Below are 6,000 nucleotides of genomic sequence, written 5' to 3'. Positions count from 1 at the left end.
GGGGGGGTGTTGAAGAATTGTGTTAAAACAGATCGGGGGAGCCAAAACTGACACAATGAAATGGGGGGGGGGGGTCTGTGGGAAACGATGGGAAAGGGCGAGGCAGGATTTGGCGAAGTAACCCGAGGAAGGCGGGTGGTGGTGGTGGGAAGCGCTAAGGTGACTGTGCAAAGTACACACCGAGGAGTGCGTGCCTTGTTACACGCGGCGCAGAGCAGCCCTACCCTTAACAGGTTTACTCGGAAGTAAGTGCCGCTGATTTGACTAGATTTTACTCCCAAGTAAAGCGTGCATAGGACTGCAGTCTAAGGCACAAATCATACGAGTACGACAGTGGGGGGCCGGGAGGGGGGGAAGAAGCCCAATGGAGCCGTGCCACACGAGGGACTCTTCAGTTGGGGAAGTGGCAACGAAGGGCAGGGGCCATTATGTGAAGAACTGAATCGAGCGCGGCTATTAAAGCGCCGCAGCAACCCGCGCCTTGGGGGGGGGGGGGTGCAGCCGTGGCGGCAGAGAGCGAACAACGCGCGATAGTGGGAGGGGTCGCGAGGCGGGCGGGCGCGAGGCACTGCCGGGCTCTGCGGGCGGGTTGGCTGGCGCTGGGCACGCGCGGCGCGGGCCTGCTGAGGCGGCTCGGCGGTGCTGGCGGCTCTTCGGGCGGGGGCGCGCCGATTGCGTGGTCCCGCGCGCCGAGCGAGCGAGCGAAGGGAGCGGAGGGGATCCGGGCGCTGTCGGTGTGTGCGTGAGGGCGGCAAGACGGTGGCAGAACCCGACGCCTGGTTGGCGGGTCAGAGGAAGGCGGCATGCGGGTGGCGGCGCCCCGGGCGCGTGTGGTAAGTATCTGCTCGGAGTCTCGGGCTCTTGCGGATCACCCGCCGCCTGTTGAGTGGGGTCGGGGCTGGGGGAGAGTGGGCAGTTGCCTTTCCTCGCTTAATATAAGAAATGCGCCCCAATTTCCACGCCAGATATCGGGCTTCCTTCGGTGGGAGGTCCTCTGAGCGTGCCGCCGCTTTCCGCGGAACCAGCCGGTATCTGTCTCCCGGGGCAGGAGCGCCGCCTCCCCCCTTGTTCTCCTGGGAGCCTTTCGCTTCTCCCAACAGCGAGAACTTGTTCTCCTCAGAGAGGGAACCTTGGGGACCCGATCCAGTCGGCTGTGATGAGTTCTGCGGGGGGAGGGGTGACGGGCTGCATTGTTGCTCGCCTGTTTCTTGCCTGCCGCTGCAGCCACCATCCTCTTTGATTTTTTCCCCTTTTTATTCCGGATTCCAGGCGAGGGTCTTTCCTCCGATCTCCTCCCCGCCTGTATCGATCCTGGGCATTATATTTTCTAGTTAGAAATTATTACTCGGGTGTACCTGTTTCGAACTGTTGCGTGATAGGGCATGTATATCCCCCCCACCCCCAGCCACCGCTCTGCGCCGCGATTTGTATTTAGGATTCGTGTTTGTGGCTAGATATTTACAGTCAGAGTTTATTGTCTAAAGCCATAGGCCGTCACAAATTTTCCAAACATCATGTCAAGGCTCGATATTTAAAACGCTCATATTTTAAAATCAAATGGCGACGTTGTTTGCAGTCGCTCATAAAGAGGAAAAAGATCAATGTAAAGGTTGTGGAGACCCCTTTTCCATTTATGTGATGAAGGTTTTTAATTTTGTGAAAATTTAAAAGACTATGCCCGGTATTTGAAGAGAATAAAAGGGAAAGGCATCAAGTGTCTAAATAGTCTTGTAGCTTAGAAACATGAAATACATTTCCATATTAATGAAAGTAGCCTGGTGACCTTTCCCACTGAAGAGGCGATATACTGGAGTCATCGGCAGTGCCTGTAAGAAGATCACTCTGAGTGTATCCCCCCCCCCCCCGCCACGGTGTTTTTAAAAGGTGAAGAATAGAAATGATCAGACTGCCTAGCTTCTCCTGCCATGCCTGCAACCTAAGATTTTCTCAGTCAGGAATGTTGCCTTGCCTGCTTCTCCACCCAGAGACAAATGTTTAGAAACAAAATCTTTGGATTTCTCCCAGGTCTATCATACTATCTGGAAAAGAGAGTCAGTGACACCACTCCAGTAATAGCCCTGAAACCAGATGCTTTTAGAAAACCTGCTTTGCCTTTTTATATGGCAACCAAGAGTGCTGGGCTTTTTATCTTTGCAGCTTTGTTCTTTTTAACTGCAGATTGATGGAAAGAAATGAGAGAGAAACAATGAGTTTCCAGGCTTTGGTTAGACTGGTTTGTGGTTTTGCAGTCCCAGACAGCTTTAGAAAGGTGCCTTCTTGATTCAAAGTCTATGCATAGTGCTGTAAGCTAAATGTGGGGTAATTAGAAAACTACCTGAAACACATTTTTGCTCTGACAGTTGGTTATTAGCATTTATAATTTTTCTTCAAAGGAAGAGGTGCATGAAAGCCATCCAGAGCTTTGGGTATGCTCATAATTTGCATATCTAGTTTTTGTGATGCAGGTTCCTGTCACTAGAATACCATTTCTGGACAAAAATGAGACATCATGGTTTGTTTTTTGGATTTAAATAAAACGTTAAATGATAATTGGTGGTTACTGTTAAATAATGAAAAAAGTTCTGCCAGATGTCAGTATGTTATGTATTGACGACAAATTAACTTGAGCATTTTCCAGAAAACAGTGAAAGATTTCACTGCCACTGTAAATTCCTTTTTTATTTCCTCTTTGGAGTTCAATCTTGGAGGTGCTCTAATATTCTTGTGTGCAGGATTTAAACTTTTGCCCCCTGTTGGACTGGCAGGAGTACTTTAGATGAGAAGAAAAGAACCCTTTTTAAAATGCAAATGGTGTAGGCACTTTGTCAGCCAGCTCCCACTCAACCTGTTGGTTTCTTTTTAACAGAAGTAATGACTGGCAGATTGTATGAAATCCCAAGACTACTTCAGAATATCAGGAATGAGAGTAACATTTTCAGTGTTGCACTTGCCAGTATTTTTAATCTTTTCATGCTGGCCTTATCAGTGCAAAAATCTGAACTGTGGATTCAGAGTAATAATTTTTAGTTCAGTATTGTGGAAGGCAATGCAACTGATTAGAAATATTAATAGGATGTAGAAAAATGAGTGAATGCAAATGTTGGTTATTTTTCTTTATATTTTATTTCTGTAAAGTACTTCCAACTCCTTCAAGTACAGTTTCACTTGAATGTAAACCCTCAAAGAATTTATGTGCTAAGAAATGTGCGTTCATGTAAATGGATCATGACAGTTGCTTCAAATAGTGTGGAAGATCCATGCTTATTTTAGCTGTATTAGATGTAATCAGTTATAGTTATACAGACTATCAGAATGGCTACTTGTCAAGCAGAGAATTTACAGAGTGATTTGTACTAGGTATAGCTGTGTGATCAGGATTGGGAAATTAGCTGTCTTAGTGTTTGCCATGTTGAAGTTTCTGACTGTAGTTAACAGACTATAGTAAAAAAAAAAAGAATGGTTGCTCATTCCACTGCATACTCATTGACCACATATTCCTTTTCCTACTCCTATATCCTTCTCTACTTTTAGAAGGCAGAGAGAGGACCTGGGATAGATAACTGATTTTAGGTAACTGTGTTTCCATGGTACTGTGTTTATAGTGACTTCAAGACCTCCCTCCCCGCCCCGCCCAATTTTCAACCTCCATAACACAGCAGTGTGTTTAGCATAGCTGCATTATGAAGATTTTACATTTAGGGCTTAGTTTCCAGTTTAATTTCAAAGTGTTTGTTTAGTTTCCTGGAGACAATTTTTACTTACCATAGGGGAATGAACACATATGGCATAATGCTCTAGGAATGTCTTGTGCTGAAGTCTCATCAGAAGGAGTAAGAATACAGGAGCCCTAGCGTGTATGCAGATATAGTTAATTTCTGTGAGTCCTGGGAAGGCACAGGGGCTGGTTGCTTCTGTTAATCATCATATATGCTCATCAAAAGGGAAACGTTACATGACAGTTTTCGATTACCAAGACTGTTGGCTGTGTGGGGTTTTGTCATTACTGGTCCTGGGGAGACAGTAACTTCATATTAAAAACTGTGTGTAAAAAATATGTACACTTCATTTCTCAATGCTTGTCTCCCAGTGACCAGTTTTATGTTGCTGTCAGTGTACTTTAATCCTTGGTATATTACTATGCTATTGTTTTAGCTGTGGTTCTGAGAGATTACTTTTAGTAGTGTAATCAGCAAACTCAGCTTTGTAAATAAGAAATGTAGTCTGTCATCACAGCAGCTAACCTTGTGATCTGAATGGGTAGTAAAGCAGTTTCCAATAGAAATCTCTTAACTTACTAACTTGCAGGATGACCGTATTTTGGCATTCATAGCAAGAAGTTGAAAAAGATTATGACCAAAGGGCTAATGCATTCCTTTAGCTCAAAAGGTTTTCGTAATTCTGCTTAGTTACAAATATTGCTATCTGCCCTTCTTCCTTGTTTTATGTGCTGCCTGCTTATAATAGCGTTTTGGCTCTTGGCAGAAATAATAAAAGAAAATATAGTTTTCCTTCCTATATTCTTTTGCTGAAAATGTCAAAATGTTTGGAAAACAAAACGGGAAAATTTTTGAATTGATGCCTGTAGTTAACAGTGGCTGGAAGAGTGTTTGGGTTATTTTTCCTCCTTGTGTGGCTATGGTTGGACTCATGAGAATATCTGACCAACATTTGTGGCTTTACCAATGACAGTTGTCTGAACTTGTGTGTCTGAGGAAGGAGAAAGATCTAAGCTCGCCTGATGGGGGAAAAGCTTTCTTCTTTGTGTCTTCCTAATACTGGGCTGTGGGAAGAGATGCTTAATGAAGGTGATTATTGCTGGGTTCTTGGCCTTCTGTAAATCTGTTTGCAGTAGAGATTTATTCATACATTCTTAGAATCTGCAAATTGCAAGGATGGCGTTGGCTAATAGCTTACTGTCAAGGAAACACAGGGTGCTATCCCACGCATCTCTATTTAAGTATTACTTTTGCCAACAAATGTTTTAACAGAGACTGAGCAACTTTTGAAAGGAACAGAATGTATTGCTGATGATGTTATATGAGATTCTATTTTCCCTACCCTGTGTATGTATGACTGTGGACTTCCATTGAGGGTAACCTATTCAGATGTTCCCCCAATAGAAACCAATACCTGAGAGGCTACTAAAAGATATTCTAATAGCAGAAGAGCTTAGTAAACTATTTCAGCAGAGTGTGATTAACATGTTTGTGGCTGCATTGTTTGTAATTGACACTTTTGCATAAGTTGGTTTGTGTGATAATGAAAAGGTTGAGATTTGTATTTTGTATGGTAATAGGATTGTAAGCTTACAAACCCATCAAGTATTTGTTGGATCAGCTAAATACCAGTAGGCAGCAGTTTTCTGGTCTTCTTAGTACATTATGGAGGCCAAACCTTTTTGCATTCCAATTTTACAATGGTTTCTAAAGTGCTTTTCAGAAGAGGCTAAGATTTAAACTACTTAGTTCCCATTATGCAACAAAAATAATTTTTAAAAAGTCCTATACAAGATGTTAGGCCAAAATGCTGCTGTATAATGGTAACGCAATACAGAAGTGTTAAGTATCCATTCTGTAACTCAGGTAAGAGAAGTCACGTTGTTTTAGGTAACTAAATATTTTGTCTGTTGCATTTGAAATTGTGTATCTTTAAAATTACAGTATATTATACAGTTTGTGCAAAAGCTTGCACAAGACATAGATCAGCAGGACATAGACTCTGAAGTATAATTTTTAACAGCATGTAGATTTCTGCTGTAATCTTGAGATTATCAATGCTTTTAAAAACACTTTCCTGATCTGTGTAACTATAGGTAACATGAGTGATATTTTAAGAGAAATTATCAGAAGAAGTGACTAGAGACCCACATTCTGTCTTAATATAGTATGGCATCTAAGCATGTTCCAGGTTTAAGGTCTGAATTTTGATGTTGTACCATTGGGAATAATACTACTTGGACTTTGGTGGCTCATGCTGAGCAAAATACTTAGTTGTCATATT

At 43.0% G+C, this 6,000-nt stretch overlaps 1 protein-coding gene across 6 annotated transcripts in view; it reads left to right on the top strand.

Moving 5' to 3' along the window:
- Positions 1–200: 200 nt before the first annotated feature.
- Positions 201–6,000, top strand: part of PTPRF (protein tyrosine phosphatase receptor type F) — a 717,473-nt gene continuing 711,673 nt past the window's right edge. For 4 of the 6 annotated variants that reach the window (XM_054979544.1, XM_054979539.1, XM_054979541.1 and 1 more), the window contains exon 1: positions 615–833. The gene's annotated coding sequence lies outside the window, so the exon portion shown is untranslated. Of the gene's footprint in view, positions 246–614; positions 834–6,000 lie in introns of those variants that run through there. The other 2 variants (XM_054979543.1, XM_054979542.1) reach the window with 2 other exon arrangements.

The sequence above is a fragment of the Eublepharis macularius genome, chromosome 5, assembly GCF_028583425.1.
Source record: "Eublepharis macularius isolate TG4126 chromosome 5, MPM_Emac_v1.0, whole genome shotgun sequence".
Lineage (NCBI taxonomy): Eukaryota > Metazoa > Chordata > Lepidosauria > Squamata > Eublepharidae > Eublepharis > Eublepharis macularius.
This window is presented reverse-complemented; position numbering and strand designations above follow the sequence as displayed.